Source organism: Taudactylus pleione, unplaced genomic scaffold, assembly GCF_031769625.1.
Source record: "Taudactylus pleione unplaced genomic scaffold, aTauple2 ptg000230l, whole genome shotgun sequence".
In the NCBI taxonomy this organism is placed as follows: domain Eukaryota; kingdom Metazoa; phylum Chordata; class Amphibia; order Anura; family Myobatrachidae; genus Taudactylus; species Taudactylus pleione.
The window spans coordinates 73,519-91,605 of NW_028284632.1; the positions used below are offsets into that span (position 1 = coordinate 73,519).

General features: G+C 49.6%; 1 pseudogene; it reads left to right on the forward strand.

Moving 5' to 3' along the window:
• The first annotated feature begins 528 nt into the window (after positions 1–528).
• Positions 529–634, forward strand: LOC148516930 (U2 spliceosomal RNA; annotated as a pseudogene).
• The last annotated feature ends 17,453 nt before the right edge of the window (positions 635–18,087 follow it).

The window sequence follows — 18,087 nt, forward strand, 5'->3', positions numbered from 1 at the left end:
CTTAGATTGTTTTGGGAAAGTATATGGTATGCGTCTCTACCATATATATGGTGGAATGATGTTGCTGCCCCTGGAAGGAAAAGTCTCGGGCTCCGATCCCAGCTGTGAAAACACAACACAGCGTCTCCTGCAGCAGCAGCAGAAACAACAACTTCCTCCATTCCCCACCCCGCCCCGCCGGTGTGATGTCAAAAACTTTGCATGGTGCAGGGGGTTGCATGCTGGGCTGGCGGGCCCCATAGCAAGCGCACCCCTTACACCCTTTATAGTTACGCCGCTGCCTGTGTCACATAATGTAAAGCTGGGTGTGCAAGTCTGAAGTAGAGAAACCAAACTCTTCAACTCTCCAGTTTGTGGATGGACAGTTCCATTGTTCACATGGGCAAAAACAATTGTGTTCTGGCCATCAGGAAGTTTGGGGTAAGGCAAACCAGGAGTGTGGTTGCCCAAATCAGGCCCTGTTCAGACATGGCTTAAGTATGTTGTAGTAAAGACTTTGAGAGGCATTGGGGCAGTCAGGTTCATGAGAACCCTTCTTGGTCTTTTGACTAAGATCAAGTGTAATATTTGCTCTTATCAATTCTGTAGCTTGTATTTTTGAGATAAAACTGTTGTGGTTCCCCAATAACTGCTTGATAGACAGGGCCATAGAGAGCAATGGAGGGCCTGGATTATGAGGTATGCCTGACAAAATCCTTGGGGAGTGGTCTCATCCGTTTGACAACAAAACCCCAAAGAGAACAACCATGCACACTGCCGCACAGCAGTATTGTGCGCTGAGGAGGGGTCATTTTTCATCCTGCTCAGTTGACCCAGGACCCTGACAGGCCCCTTAGATAAGCCTGGGTAATTACTACAAGACCCCTTCTTGGCTTAACATATGTGAAATTATAGTGGATAGCAAAAACTCAAAGAAGTACAATTAGGAAGAAAGTCTTCATTAGGGAACGACACTACATAGCACTATCCATTGAGGAGAGAACTTGCATAACCGTACCCACTTAAACTGTCGACATTCGATGGATAGTACACGAGGAGGGCACCTGCTTCCACAACTGCAGCCACCAGCCCCTGTACCTAGGCAGAAGGATGGAAGGAAGACCCTACTGAAGAAATGTGCTCTTACCTCCCAAAAGTACTGATTTTAGCATGGTTGGATAAAGTGGTCCTAGAGAAAGGGGTGTGGTCTCAAAAGAAATGGGAGTGGTGACAAAATAAATGGGCGTGGTCACACAATAGTATTCCCAATTCAAATTACACCACACAGTAGCATAATCTTGATTCACCCGATTCACATTACACCACATAGTAGTGTCCCTTATTCATATATGACACACAGCAGTGCCCTTTTTACACAATGCCCACATTTGTGCCCCTTATACACAATGCCCACAGTAGTAGTTCCCCTTATACAATGCCCACAGCAGTAGTGCCCCTTATGCAAATGCAATGCCTATTGTAGTGGTGCCCCTGATGCAGTGCCCCCCAGTAGTTGTGCCCATTATGCAGTGCCAATAGTAGTGGCACCCCTTATGCAGTGCCCACAGTAGTGGTAGTTCCCCTTATACAATGCCCACAGCAGTAGTGCCCCTTATGCAAATGCAATGCCCATTGTAGTGGTGCCCCTGATGCAGTGCCCCCCACTAGTGGTGCCCATTATGCAGTGCCAATAGTAGTGGCACCCCTTATGCAGTGCCCACAGTAGTGGTAGTGCCCCTATGCAGTGTCCCTAGTAGTGGTGCCCCTTATGCAGTGCCCCTTATTCAGTGCCTCCAGTAGTGGTGCCCTTTATGCAGAGCCCACAGTAGTGGTAGCGCCCCTTATACAGTACCCCCAGGAGTGGTTCCACTTATGCAGTGCCCCCAGGAGTGGTGCCCCTTGTAGTAATGCCCCCATAGTAATGATCCCAGTATTAATGCCCCTGTAGTAATGCCCCCAGTAGTAGTGCCACCAGTAGTAGTGCCCCCTGTGTAATGCCCCCAGTAGTAATGCCCCCAGTACTAGTAGTGCCCCCTGTGTAATGCCCCAGTAGTAATGCCCCCCCAGGAGTGCCCCATATGTAATGCCCCCAGTAGTAATGACCCCAGCAGGAGTGCCCCCTGTGTAATGCCCCCTGTGTATTGCCTCCAGTAGTAATGCCCCCTATGTAATGCCCCCAGTAGTAGTGCCCCCAGTCATAATGCCCCCTGTGTAATGCCCCCAGCAGTAGTGCCCCCCCTGTGTAATGCCCCCAGTAGTAATGCCCCCTGTGTAATTCCCCCAGTAGCAATGCCCCCTCCACTTACAAACCCCCCTAAAACAATACTTACCTTAAGCCCCGGTCCTGCGTGGCTCCAGTCCACCTGGCTGCTCCGAGTCCCCAGTATGAGTGCCTCCTGTGTAATGCCCCCTGTGAATTGCCTCCAGTAGTAATGCCCCGAGTAGTAATGCCCCCTGTAGTAGTTCCCCCAGTAGTAATGCCCCCCTGTGTAATGCCCCCTTGTGTAATGCCCCCTGTGTAATGCCCTCAGTAGTAGTGCCCCATGTGTAATGCCCCCAGTAGTAGTGCCCCCTCCGCTTACAAAAAAATCCCAAAACAATACTAACTTTAAGCCCCGCTCCTGCGTGGCTCTGGTCCGCCTGGCTGCTCTGAGCCCTCTAAAGTTACTATGGGAGAGACGTCATGACGTTTCTCCCATAGTGCCCATGGGGAAGCAGAGCTGGAAGCCGGAGCTCAAGAGTGAGCTCAAGCCTCCGATTGCCGCTAACGCTGCGGTTAGGGAGACGGGCGCCCACTGGTAACAAAATCTCAGAGAGCGCCCAACAAATGGAGCCTCCCTGTGGCGCCGGTCTAAGGTGGGTCGAAGGAGGCGGAACTGGTTCCGTCTCCAAATAGAAGCTAATATCTAGCTAAGATCTTGTAGAAGGTGCTAGATAAATGATAAGTAGAATCTGATTGGTTGCTATGGGCAACACCTCAACTTCTATAAACCTGCACTTTATTAAATATAGCCCTGAGACTATAGCAGGTGCTTATATTACATCTGAAGTGTGGTTTTGGTGGCGTGTTTGAAAGGTTAATTAAATCCCAGCACTGCTTTTGAAAACATTGCTGGTGACTTTGCGCCGTGGGCAAGGGCGTATCTATCATAGGTGTTGAAGGTATATATGCTATGGGTCCACATTTGAGGAGGGCCCGCATTCCCAGATAAAGATTGATGGGTTTCATCATTGGGTGGACCTGGGGTCCTTACAATTTTTTCTTTCATTGGGCGCACAAATGTTTAGTTATGCCCCCGATCATTTCTCATTTACTTGGACCCTTGGCTAAATGTTAGCAACCATCGAAAAAAATCTGGCAGCATTAATGGTGTAAATGTAATGTTTGTAGTAGGGGTGAGCGGGTTCGGATTTCTGAAATCCGAACCCCCCCGAGCCCCCCCGATCCGAGTCCGATCCGAGTCAGGCTCGACTTTTCCCGCCTGACTCGGATCTGAAATCGAGGCAAAACGTCATCATCCCGCCTTCCGAGTCTCGCGGGTTTTGGATCCTATATAAGGTACCCGCGTCGGCGCCATTTTCTCACTCGGCTGTGGACAGTGAAGAGGGAGGGTGGGAGTTAGGGCTGTGTAGTGTAGTGTAGTGTAGTGTAGTGTAGTGCTGCTGTTGTCCACTACTTCAAAGTCCATAGGGGCTGGCTGTGTTGTGCTGTGCTGCTGTTGTTAATAGGGGCTGTGTCCACTACTTCAAAGTCCATAGGGGCTGGCTGGACTGTGTTGTGCAGTCAGTTCTCCATAGGGGCTGTGTCCACTCCAAAGTCCTGTGCAGTGTCCCAGTTCTAAAGGGGTGCTGTAGTGTTGTCCAGGGGGTGCTCTGTCCATCAGGGGTGCTCCCCCCAAGTGCTAAAAAAATTATATATTTTCTGTGTTTGTGAATTGTGTGTGCAGTAGCCGCACGTGCATCAACAAAGTAGTGCCAAGCGTGCGCCTGTGTCATAAGTAAAGGGCCGGCTGGCTTGACCGTTAAAGGGTGCTGTAACCCCCAAAGTACACTCCAGTCCAAACTAAAAAAAAAATTATTTTCTGTGTTTGTGAATTGTGTGCGCAGTAGCCGCACGTGCATCAACAAAGTAGTGCCAAGCGTGCGCCTGTGTCATAAGTAAAGGGCCGGCTGGCTTGACCGTTAAAGGGTGCTGTAACCCCCAAAGTACACTCCAGTCCAAACCAAAAAAAAAATATTTTCTGTGTTTGTGAATTGTGTGCGCAGTAGCCGCACGTGCTTCAACAAAGTAGTGCCAAGCGTGCGCCTTTGTCATAAGTAAAGGGCCGGCTGGCTTGACCATTAAAGGGTGCTGTAACCCCCAAAGTACACTCCAGTCCAAACCAAAAAAAAAAATATTTTCTGTGTTTGTGAATTGTGTTGCGCAGTAGCCGCACGTGCATCAACAAAGTAGTGCCAAGCGTGCGCCTTTGTCATAAGTAAAGGGCCGGCTGGCTTGACCGTTAAAGGGTGCTGTAACCCCCGAAAGTACACTCCAGTCCAAACCAAAAAAAAAATATTTTCTGTGTTTGTGAATTGTGTGCGCAGTAGCCACACGTGCTTCAACAAAGTAGTGCCAAGCGTGCGCCTGTGTCATAAGTAAAGGGCCGGCTGGCTTGACCGTTAAAGGGTGCTGTAACCCCCAAAGTACACTCCAGTCCAAACCAAAAAAAAAATATTTTCTGTGTTTGTGAATTGTGTGTGCAGTAGCCGCACGTGCATCAACAAAGTAGTGCCAAGCGTGCGCCTGTGTCATAAGTAAAGGGCCGGCTGGCTTGACCGTTAAAGGGTGCTGTAACCCCCAAAGTACACTCCAGTCCAAACCAAAAAAAAATATTTTCTGTGTTTGTGAATTGTGTGCGCAGTAGCCGCACGTGCTTCAACAAAGTAGTGCCAAGCGTGCGCCTTTGTCATAAGTAAAGGGCCGGCTGGCTTGACCGTTAAAGGGTGCTGTAACCCCCAAAGTACACTCCAGTCCAAACCAAAAAAAAAATTATTTTCTGTGTTTGTGAATTGTGTGCGCAGTAGCCGCACGTGCTTCAACAAAGTAGTGCCAAGCGTGCGCCTTTGTCATAAGTAAAGGGCCGGCTGGCTTGACCGTTAAAGGGTGCTGTAACCCCCAAAGTACACTCCAGTCCAAACCAAAAAAAAAATATTTTCTGTGTTTGTGAATTGTGTGCGCAGTAGCCGCACGTGCATCAACAAAGTAGTGCCAAGCGTGCGCCTGTGTCATAAGTAAAGGGCCGGCTGGCTTGACCGTTAAAGGGTGCTGTAACCCCCGAAAGTACACTCCAGTCCAAACCAAAAAAAAAATTATTTTCTGTGTTTGTGAATTGTGTGCGCAGTAGCCGCACGTGCTTCAACAAAGTAGTGCCAAGCGTGCGCCTTTGTCATAAGTAAAGGGCCGGCTGGCTTGACCGTTAAAGGGTGCTGTAACCCCCAAAGTACACTCCAGTCCAAACCAAAAAAAAAATTATTTTCTGTGTTTGTGAATTGTGTTGCGCAGTAGCCGCACGTGCATCAACAAAGTAGTGCCAAGCGTGCGCCTGTGTCATAAGTAAAGGGCCGGCTGGCTTGACCGTTAAAGGGTGCTGTAACCCCCGAAAGTACACTCCAGTCCAAACCAAAAAAAAAATATTTTCTGTGTTTGTGAATTGTGTGCGCAGTAGCCGCACGTGCATCAACAAAGTAGTGCCAAGCGTGCGCCTGTGTCATAAGTAAAGGGCCGGCTGGCTTGACCGTTAAAGGGTGCTGTAACCCCCAAAGTACACTCCAGTCCAAACCAAAAAAAAAATATTTTCTGTGTTTGTGAATTGTGTGCGCAGTAGCCGCACGTGCATCAACAAAGTAGTGCCAAGCGTGCGCCTGTGTCATAAGTAAAGGGCCGGCTGGCTTGACCGTTAAAGGGTGCTGTAACCCCCAAGGTACACTCCAGTCCAAACCAAAAAAAAATATTTTCTGTGTTTGTGAATTGTGTGCGCAGTAGCCGCACGTGCTTCAACAAAGTAGTGCCAAGCGTGCGCCTTTGTCATAAGTAAAGGGCCGGCTGGCTTGACCGTTAAAGGGTGCTGTAACCCCCAAAGTACACTCCAGTCCAAACCAAAAAAAAAAATATTTTCTGTGTTTGTGAATTGTGTTGCGCAGTAGCCGCACGTGCATCAACAAAGTAGTGCCAAGCGTGCGCCTGTGTCATAAGTAAAGGGCCGGCTGGCTTGACCGTTAAAGGGTGCTGTAACCCCCGAAAGTACACTCCAGTCCAAACCAAAAAAAAAATTATTTTCTGTGTTTGTGAATTGTGTGCGCAGTAGCCGCACGTGCATCAACAAAGTAGTGCCAAGCGTGCGCCTGTGTCATAAGTAAAGGGCCGGCTGGCTTGACCGTTAAAGGGTGCTGTAACCCCCGAAAGTACATTCCAGTCCAAACCAAAAAAAAAATTATTTTCTGTGTTTGTGAATTGTGTGGGCAGTAGCCACACGTGCATCAACAAAGTAGTGCCAAGCGTGCGCCTGTGTCATAAGTAAAGGGCCGGCTGGCTTGACCGTTAAAGGGTGCTGTAACCCCCAAAGTACACTCCAGTCCAAACCAAAAAAAAAATTATTTTCTGTGTTTGTGAATTGTGTGCGCAGTAGCCGCACGTGCATCAACAAAGGAGCAGCGCCAAGCGTGCGCCTGTGTCCCATAAGTAAAGAGCCGGCTGGCTCATTTCTTAAAGGCTGGTGTAACCCACAAAGTGCACTACTCTCCAGCAAAAATAAAGAAATATTTTCTGTGTTTAGCCGCACGTATATATCAAATCGATATAACATAAATGGAGGACCAAACTTTCTCCGATAAAAATAAAATAGAGAAAGATCAAGAACCACTTCCTCCTAGTGCTGAAGCTGCTGCCACTAGTCATGACATAGACGATAACATGCCATCAACGTCGTCTGCCAAGGCCGATGCCCAATGTCATAATAGTGGGCACATACAATCCCAAATGACAAAGTTCAGGAAAATGACCTTGAAAAAATCATTTAAATCAGCTGAAGAGAAACGTAAACTTGCCAATATGCCATTTACGACACGGAGTGGCAAGGAACGGCTAAGGTCGATCCCTAGTATGTTCATGACTAGTGGTTCAGCTTCACATGACGATGGAAGCCCTCCTCCCACTAAAAAAATCAAAAGAGTTAAGCTGGCAAAAGCACAGCGAAGAACTGTGCTTTCTAAGAAGATATCACAAATCCCCAAGGAGAGTCCAAGTGTGGTGGTGGTTGCGATGCCTGACCTTCCCAGCACTGGACGGGAAGAGGTGGCTCTTTCCACCATTTGCACGCCCCCTGCAAGTGCTGAAAGGAGCACCCACAGTCCACTTGCTGATATGCAAATTGAAGATGTCACTGTTGAAGTACAACAGGATGAGGATACTGGTGTAGCTGGCGCTGAGGAGGAAGTTGGCGAGGAGGATTCTGATGGTGATGTGGTTTGTTTAAATCAGGCTCCGGGGGAGACAGTTGTTGTCCGTGGGATGAAAAAGCCCATCACGGTCATGCCTGGGCAGAAGACCAAACATTCCACCTCTTTGGTCTGGCAATATTTCTATCCAAATCCGGACAACAACTGTCTTGCCATATGTACCATATGTAAAGGTGAAATAAGTAGGGGTAGGGACGTCAACCACCTAGGAACATCCTCCCTTATACGGCACCTGCAGCGCGTTCATAAAAAGTTACTGTCAAGTTCAGAAACTTTGGCTAAGACCGTAAGCAGTCCAGGGACACCTAAATCCCGTTGTCCTGTTGTATCCAAGCGCCTGCAAACCACACCGTCAACTCCCTCCTCGTCAATTTCCTCCTTAGTCAGGATCGGAAGTAGTCCTGCAGGCCATGTCACTGGCATGACTGACTCTCCTATCCGGGATTCCTCCGGAGGATCCTGCATTGCTACGCCTACTGCTGCCGCTGCTGCTGTTGCTGCTGCTGGGAGTCGTTCATCATCCCAGAGAGGAAGTAGGAACACCACTACTTTTACTAAACAACTGACCCTCCAACAGTCCTTAGCGAGGAGGATGAAGTACGACAGCAGTCATCCTGAAGCAAAACGTATAACTGAGGCCTTGACTGCTATGTTGGTGTTAGACGTGCGTCCGGTATCCGCCATTAGTGCAGTGGGATTTAGACAATTGATGGAGGTAGTGTGTCCCCGGTTCCAAATCCCGTCTAGATTCCACTTCACTAGGCAGGCGATACCGAGACTGTACAGAAACGTCAGAAAAAGTGTCCTCAGTGTCCTGAAAAATGCCGTTGTACACAATGTCCACTTAACCACGGACATGTGGACAAGTGGAACAGGGCAGACTAAGGACTATATGACTGTGACAGCCCACTGGGTAGATGTATCACCTTACGCAGCAACAGCAGCAGCGTCACCAGTAGCAGCATCTCAGAAATGCCTGCTCGTTACAAGGCAGGCTACGCTGTGTATCACCGGTTTCAGTAAGAGGCACACCGCCGACAACCTCTTAGAGAAACTGAGGGAAATCATCGCCCAGTGGCTTACCCCACTTAGACTCTCCTGGGGATTTGTGATATCTGACAATGCCACCAATATTGTGCGGGCATTACATCTGGGCAAATTCCAGCACGTCCCATGTTTTGCTCACACAATAAACTTGGTGGTGCAGAATTTTCTGAAAAGCGACAGGGGCGTGCAGGAGACGCTTTGGGTGGCCCGAAAAATTTCTGGCCACTTTCGCTGTTCAGCGACTGCGTGCCAAAGACTGGAGCGTCAGCAAACACTCTTGAACCTGCCCCGCCATCACCTGAAGCAAGAGGTTGTGACACGGTGGAACTCAACCCTCTATATGCTTCAGAGGATGGAGGAGCAGCAAAAGGCCATACAAGCCTATACATCCACCTATGACATAGGCAAAGGAGGGGGTATGCACCTGACTCAATCGCAGTGGAGAATGATTTCCGTGTTGTGCAAGGTTCTCCAGCCCTTCGAACTTGCCACACGTGAAGTCAGTTCAGACACTGCCAGCTTGAGTCAGGTCATTCCCCTCATCAGGCTTTTGCAGAAGCAGCTGGAGAAAGTGAAGGAGGAGCTAAGACGGAGCGATTCCGCTCGGCATGTGGGACTTGTGGATGAAGCCCTTCATTCGCTTTGCCAGGATTCCAGGGTGGTCAATCTGTTGAAATCAGACCACTACATTTTGGCCACCGTGCTCGATCCTAGGTTTAAAGCCTATGTGGTGTCTCTCTTTCCGGCCGACACAAGCCTGCAGAGGTGCAAAGACCTGCTGGTGAACACACTGTCAGCTGAAGCGGAACGTGACACGTCAACGGCTCCTTCTTCATTTTCTCCCGCAACTGGGGCTGCTAGGAAAAAACTTAGGTATCCTAAGCAACCCGCTGGCGGTGATGCAGGGCAGGCAGGACCAAGTTTGGACATCTGGTCCGGACTGAAGGACCTGGCAACAATTTCTGACATGTCTACTGTCACTGCATATGATACTGTCACCATTGACAGAATGGTGGAGGATTACATCGGTGACAGCATCCAAGTAGGCATGTCAGACAGTCCATACCTGTACTGGCAGGAAAAAGAGGCAATTTGGAGGCCCCTGTACAAACTGGCTCTATTTTACCTGAGTTGCCCCCCCTCCAGTGTGTACTCCGAAAGAGTGTTTAGTGCAGCCGGGAACCTTGTCAGCGAAAGGCGTAGGAGGTTGCTTCCACAGAATATGGAGAAGATGATGTTCATCAAAATGAATTATCAGCTCTTCCAGGGAGATCAGCCTCCAGAACGTACAGAGGGACCTGTGGTGGTGGATTCAAGTGGGGACGAGTTAATACTTTGTGAGGATGAAGATGTACACACTGAAGAGGGTGAGGAATCGGTGGATGAGGAGGATGAGGATGACATCTTGCCTCCGTAGGGCCAGTTTGTGCAGGGACACATTAATTGCCAGCTTGTTTTGTGGGGGCCCAAACGAACCAATCATTTCAGCCACAGTTGTGTGGAAGACCCTGGTGCTGAAATGATTGGTTTGTTAAAGTGTGCATGTCCTGTTTATACAACATAAGGGTGGGTGGAAGGGCCCAAGGACAATTCCATCTTGCACCTCTTTTTTTTCTTTGCACTATGTACAGTTTGGGGCCTAGTTTTTCAAACTGCCATCCTGTCTGCCACTGCAGTATCACGCCTAGATGGGTCACATGTTTGTGCCGCCCTCTCGTGTCGCTTAGCATAGTCATCCAGCTACCTCGGTGCAACCTTTTGGACATAAAAACACTATTGTGAGGTGTGAGGTGTTCAGAATAGACTGGAAATGAGTGGAAATTAAGGTTATTGAGGTTAATAATAGCATAGGAGCAGAAAAACCTACAAATTCTGTGATTTTAGCTGTTTTTATGCTTTTTTTCAAAAAAATACAGATCCAAAACACAAAACCCAGAACCCAAAACACGGAAGGGTGGTTTTGGCAAAACCAATCCAGATCCAAAACACGAAAAAAGATCCAGATCCAAAACCAAAACACAAAACACGAAAAGTGGCCGGTGCACACCCCTAATTTATACTCACAGTTCACAGATCTACATTGGCAGCGGATCTTTATAGCCTGATATTGCAGATGTCCACTAGGGGGCCTCACTTTTATCTTCCGATCAGAATAAGGGGAACTATTGAGACGCCCACCAGCTGTGGTGCTAATCTGTATTTAGGCATACCATCAGTCGCAGCTGCACCTGCGTCCACCTCTGAATCAGGACCTAGAATTAACTAGTGAATGCCCAGCACCAATAGCAGGACTGTCCATGAGGACACAGGACCACCCCCTTACCAGAGATGAGTAAGTGGCTGCATCTGGCAGGTTGGAGTGTGTCCTGCTGGCTGAAGGACCTACCCCAGGAATCAGTATGGGTCACCTAGTTGAAAGTAAAATCTGGGAGTCAACTTGTTAGTGGACATGGGGACCATTAAGAGCATATAATCCTCCTTACGGGGCTGATTCTAAGTCACACGCAAAGTGGCCGTATTTGTGGGAAGCCTGATATACTACCTCATACTAATGTGGGAGGCCGTGCCGCCCATTGGTGTTACGCCTGACACCGCAACCGTCATTATTATCACCTCTTGCCACAGCCCCATGCTAGGTGCTGAAGATCCATCAGAGACAGGCTGCTCTTGCCCGTATGCACCACTCAGAATCACACAGACCATCACATACACCCACACGACACTCCACAAGTCAGGGAGGTTACATGCGATCGCATTGTTACCGCCAAGTTCCTGCCCCAAAACGCCCTATTTCATGTAAAGGCAGATCCAGCCAAGTTCTGTGTGAATTAGAATAGTATGGAGATACACAAAAATGCATAAACTCACCCTTTATGATGCTAAGAGGTCTGTCTGACTTTATTAGGAGCAACTGCTGCTGCTAATATTGCTATAATTCATCTGCCTATCAATTAAAGACTAAGGGGTCTATTTACTAAGCAGTGTTAGGAGACAGTGAAAAGTGATAAGAAAGTGATAAGGAGCCAGCCAAACAGCTTCCAACTGTCATTTTTCAAACACAGCCTGTGAGATAACAGTTGGGAGCTGATTGGCTGGTACCTAATCACAGACTTATCACTTTTCACTCTGTCTCCTAACACTGCTTAGTAAATAGACCCCATAGGGGTTTATGTATCAAGCAGTGAAAAGCATGGAGAAGAGGACCTGTGGAGAAGTTGCCCATAGCAACCAATCAGCTCCTACCTATTATTTTATAGACTGTACTTGATAAATGCTACTTCAAAGCTCAGTGGTTGCTATGGGCAACTTCTCCTCTGGTTCACTTCTCCACACTTTTCACTGCTTGATACATAACACCCTAATCATCTATTAGGAGGATTATATGTTCTCATAGGCTCTAATGTCGTCTAATTAACTAACATAACCTTTACTAAGTAATAAGTCCCTGTGCTGACTGATGTTTACATTATGTTTTTATTTATTTTTAATGTTATTTTATTGTAATGTTTTCGGGATTAATATATGATATTCATGTTTTTATCCTGGAGTCAATTATTTCATTAAACAAACAAATCTACCAGTATATAATATTTAGGGTGAGCGCAGAAATGGCTGGCGCCACAGCATCGAAAGCTAACGCAGCCGAGGAGATATACGCATGCTTGCCGACTTATAAATTCTCCTCCCCGGGAGAAGCCTGGGGAGGAGAAGCAGGTGGGCAGAGTTAGGGGCGGGGCTGGCTGGCTCATGTCATTAAGCTCCGCCCCCTCATGGAAATTCACCATGAACCTCGGATATTTAAAATTGGCTGTGGGGCAAAAATTACGCGATTATCATACGATCGCATCATTAGGCCCCGCCCCCAACGCACGGACCCGCCAATCCCCAGCAATTTTCTCCCCATTCTGCCCACTTCACTAGGAAGGGGGAGAAGTGCTTACCTTCCGGGGGAGCGGGCATTAAGATGTGGATATATAATACCCTGTATGACCAAGGCTTTGTCCAATGAACAATCTCTTTCTGTACTCCCTTTACACGAGCTGCGACCACAAGAAATAGGAGAATTGTTCACTACAATAGTGTAGGTGTGAAAATAAGATATTTTATCTTATATTATACAGTATATAAGATGCAAATATAACTACTAGCATAACAGACAATGAACAATTGAATAAAACAAAATAAAAGACATGTAACTGAGCTGTTGGCAGTCACTGCCTGAGGAAGCGGTTGAGCTGTGAAACGTTGCAAGATTCCAAATGAGTGAGACTCATCCTATTTGTATTATTTTATGCTTTCTTTTACCTTTTAATTGATTCACAATTTTAAGTATTTGTGATGCATGACCGGGCGCTGATGTGGGGGCCTCACGCATTACTGGAAAACTGCGCATGTGCAAAACGGACTCTGAGATCTAGCTCTCTGATCCCCCAACATGATACACATGTTGCAGTGTTTGGGGGGCGGACGGGGGCGTGCCTGGCCAGCCTTCCCGGAAACAGGGGCGTTGCTTCCCCATTTTCCTGGAGTGCCAAGGCCAGGTGAAGCTTACTCAAACTGGCTGGTGCTGCCGCCATTGCGACTGATGGTTGCCATGGGGATCCGAGGCAGCGTCTACAGATGCTGCACTCGGATTGATATTGCTGTCAGGAGGCGTCTGCTTCATTGTGGCTTTGCAATACCATCTGGACATGAATCAGGTCCAGTATTTATTATCTGACAGCTTATTTAAGTGTATTATATTTTGTTTTATTACTCTCCATTCATTCCTTTGGGTCTCTCATTATATCACTGATTGGCCAATATTCATCAATCTCATTACCAAAAGTGTGAAAGCACTCGGCATAAAATATGCGATTATCGCCCCCTGACTTTCCTGCTGTATTGGCGTTCTGACTCTCCCGACATCCGGATCACTGAGATCACGAGTAAAGTTACCTTGTTTGCATATTTCTATATGAATGAGGAAGTCACTAAGTAAAGCACGCGAATGCTAGAATAAGCATGAGAGGACATAAGCACCCTGTTTTTTATTGTGCTAATACTGGTTAAAACTGGTTTGGGGGGTTGCAGTTTCGTTATAGGTTAGTTAGTGGGTCAATCAGTTGTGTCAGCCTATCAGAGACCTGTTTGGGCGGGCTCTGTTTATGAATATTAGGGCACTGGGAGGAGTCAGCTTTCTCTTTTCCAGTTGTGATCTCCTCTGGATAAGTACCTCAGTACCTCAGTGTCTTAATAATTATCAGTAATTCTTGCCACTGTCGTGTTTACCTTCCTTTGCTATCCTATATATTCTGCCTACCTTCTTTTGCTATCCTATATATTCTGCCTATCCTGTATTCCCCTCTACCTTTCATCCTTCCTCTGTATCCTCCCCCCCACACGCTTTTCAGCTCCCTCTGCCCGCCCTTGGCCTTGCCAGCTCTTGATATCCCCACTCCTGTGTCCCATCTGCCATGCCGCGCCTGCGCCGCAATGCCCCCCCCCCATCGGCTGGCAGATGCAGCCAGGCCGCTTGCCTTAGCTTCGGCCTACCCTTACACGCGCGTCGGGCCTGCAGGCATGGCTGGCCCGCGGTGGGGGGCCTTCCCCGAGCTCATCACAGGCATCAGGGGTTGGCGGCGGGAGCATCGCTGCGGAGGCCGCGGCTCCCGTCGCTGGCCCCGCCCTGGTGGAGGCGGCGGCCATTTTAGGTGCGCAGGGCTCGCAGAGCCCTGCGTTAATGGCCGCCGGCCGACAGGACCCAGCTGGCAGCGCCGGAATGGAGAGATTTGCGCCCTCACCGCCGGGCCCGCATGGCTGGCTGTTCCGCAGGGAGGGCCCTTCCCCCCAAGTTATCAATGCACCAGGGGCTGGCAGCGGGAGCGCAATCGCGGTAGCCGCGGCTCCCGTCGTTGGCCCCGCCCATATTGCAGCGGCGGCCATTTTAGATAGGCGGGGACAGCAGAGCCCGCAGTTCATTGCCGCCGGCTGTCAGGATGTGGGGAGGGCGGGATCGCTGACCCCACTTCCCGGCCCCGCAGGTTTTCGTTCGTTCACAAGCGTCCGCGGCGCCACATCATTTGTGCACCCCTGTTTCCGCGACCTCCATTGCTTTAGGGGCAGGGAGGACAGAGCGCAGCACCCCTGGCAGAGCGCTAACCCCCTCGGGTATGGTGCTTTTTTCCAGCCCGGCTGGGCTGCAGGCGCCTTCTATTAGGCGTGGTGCTGCGGCGGATGGACGCGGTGGTGTCTCCGCTCGCAGCACCCCCATAAATCAACAATATGGATTACCTCTCGCTGCGCCATTACCGCAGGCTCCCAGCGTAGCGTTTTATGGCGCGGCAGAATTTGACTTTGCACAGCCCGGCATTGGGGACGCAGTGGTCCCCTTATTTTGCTCAGGGCCTAGCGCAGCAGGTGCTTCCAACCATCCCGCCAGCGTTTATGCAGCAATGTTTAGACACGCGGCTGTCCCAGGCCGCGGGTCAGTTCACGCATCAGGTGATGCCGCCCTATGCGGGCCACCATTTTTATTCTGCCCCCTCATGGTTCCAATTGCAACATCCGGTTTCACACCAGGCGCCGGACTATGTTGTACGGCGGGAACCAATGCAGCAGCCCCCTCTGCCGGCGGCCCCCCCTCCGGTTAGGCCACCCACCCCCCCTTTCGTAAACCACGCGCAGGCGAGGGCTTCCCCGTTAGCTGTGGTCCCAACCCAAGCCCCTGCAGCGGCCGCGATTGCGCACAACATTGTGTCTAACGCTGTCGTCCCAAGTCCACAGGGTTCATCTACCTCGGCCGTGATTGCTGGTGACGCTGTGCCTACAGAGGATGCCCAGCCGTCGTCAACCCCGAACGTGATGGATCGAACGGGCAACGCAAGTCAGGAGGCGGTTTCCGCCGTGGTGTCAGCTACCCCGTCAACTTCAGGAGCAGGTGAGATACCATTGCACCACAGCCACATTGAGTTGTCACACTCGGAAGATTCCTCCGACTCCTCCAGTTCAGCTGATAAACCGCGTAAGCTAATGCGCTATTTCGTTCAGCAGTTGAAAGGGAAGCGTAAAAGCCCGAATAGAACGCGTAGTTCTGCAAGCAGCTCGGTTCCGGACGCGACGGGTGACGCAGTCCACTGCTCTAACACGGCCATTTTAAGAGGAGTTAGGTCGAAAGTGAGGGAGCGTATTAGAAAAGGCAAATACGTAGACATGTTTGCCATTACGCATGACGCCAAAAAAGCGTTGGATACAGCTAAATCCGGGGGGTGGCAGCGGAGGAAGCGCGGCGCAGCTACGCCAATTGGCTTTGCGGGATGTATATTTTCGCGGCTTGCTATACCAAAACTAGGCCTGCAGAGTTTCTGAACATCCTGAAGTATTTACACCTAGTGCACAGCATCCAGTTGTCTGCTAGGCATAACGTGTGGCGTCAGTACGAGGTTTTCCGTAAAAAACAGGATGGCCAGTAAATTCTTAGCCTCGGCTTTAAGGATGTGGGGGTCTGGCTTGAGGTCACTCAGCAGAACAAACCCACCACAGAAGCACCAGTGGGCCATAAGCAGCCCTTTGTTGCACGTCCAGGTTTTAACACGGCAGGAAAGGGAAAGTGCTTTGCCTTTAATAACGGGCAGTGTAACAGAGGTGCCAACTGCCGTTTTAAGCACATCTGTCTGTCGTGTGGAAGCAATCACGCTGTTAAAGAGTGCAAGCGCACGGGCGGACAGGCAGCTGGACAGGGCGAGCAGCGAAATGCTAAATAGAGCCCTTTTGCCAATACAGTTAGATGTGTTGGAGCGTTGGTTGGGCCGCTATCCGTTTAGGACGGAAGCAGCCTTTTTGTTGCAAGGTTTTCGGGAAGGTTTTCGTTTACCAATAGTTAGGTCAGTTGCGGCATTGGCAAAAAGGAACCTTAAATCGGCTAGGGACTATCCTGATATCATGAGGGCCAAAGTAATGGCGGAGGTGGACTTGGGCCGCATGGCCGTCCCTTTTGCATCTCCTCCTCTGGCGGATTTGTGCATTGCTCCCTTGGGAGTTGTTCCCAAGAAGGAGGTGGGCAAATTCCGGTTGATTCAGCAACTGTCCTACCCGGAGGGAGGATCGGTTAATGACGCTTTGGACCCAAAGGACTGCAGCGTCGTTTACCAGTCTTTTGAGGACGCCCTCCGGATGGTGCAGGGGTTTGGTAGGGGAGCGCTACTGGCAAAAATAGATATAGAGGCGGCTTTCAGGTTACTTCCATTGCACCCCGACTCTTTTAGATTCATGGGTTTTAAGTTCGAGGGTTCATATTTCGTGGACAAATGTTTGCCAATGGGTTGTTCCATCTCCTGTGCCTTTTTCGAATGCTTTAGTTCATTCCTGCAATGGTGCATTCGAACGGGTTCGGGAGAAACTGGGATAGCTCATTACTTAGATGATTTTTTGTTAGTTGGGCCAGCTGATAGCATTGTTTGTGGGGAGCTGCTTTTATCGGTGCAGGCTCTTTTTCGCGTCATGGGCGTACCCATTGCTTCGGAAAAGACGGAGGGGCCTACCACAGTTTTGTCCTATTTAGGTATCGAGATCGATACCGCGTCGGGTTTATGTCGGTTGCCCCAGGATAAAGTCATTAAGACGCGCGAGTACTTAGGGCTATGCCTCTCTGCAAAGAAAATTTCATTGAGGCAGTTGCAGTCATTGCTCGGCCTTCTTAATTTCTCTTGCCGAGTGATCCCTATGGGTAGGATCTTCTGCCGTCGGTTGGAGAGGGCCACGGCGGGCGTTAAAAAGGCACACCATTTAATTTGTTTGACCAGGGACCTTAAGGAGGACGTACGGTTGTGGTGTGCCTTTTTACGGGATTTCAATGGTGTTAGGATTTGGTTACCCAAATTGGTGGCCAACTCCGAGCTCCAGCTTTACACTGATGCGTCCGGGGCTTGCGGCTTTGGGGCCTTTTTCGAGGGGCAGTGGTGCGCCGAGCCATGGCCAAAAAGCTGGCAGGATGCCGGTTGGACAGCTAATATGCTCCTTTTGGAGCTTTTCCCGATCGTGGTGGCAGTGGAGATTTGGGCTGCGCAGCTTAGCAATCGGAGCATAAGTTTTTGGTGCGATAACTTGGGGGTAGTCCAGGCCATTAACAATCAGAGGTCAGTCTGCCCTCAGGCTCTCAGTTTACTGAGGCATCTGATACTCTTGTTTCTCCAGGGGAACATCGATTTCAGGGCGCGGCACGTTCCGGGCGTTGACAACGAGATAGCGGATGCTTTATCTCGTTTTCAATGGACTAGGTTTAGGTTATTGGCGCCTGCAGCTAGCGTTAATGGCTTACCTTGTCCCGCTCATGTCTGGCAGATCATCGGGCCGGCATTGATGGACTCGCATTGAGAGCTTTGGCACCAAGCACCTTAAAGTCGTATACGGCAGCGTGGGATTCGTGGCTGGCTTTCTTAGCCGAAGTAGATCGGGGTAAGAACATCGTCGATAGCATGTTGCAATTTGTTTGGATGTGGCATGAGAGGGGACGGTCTAGGGCCTCAGTGTCTGGCGCTTTAGCCGGCATCTCATATTTTTCGCGCTTGCGGGGTTTGGTAGACCCAA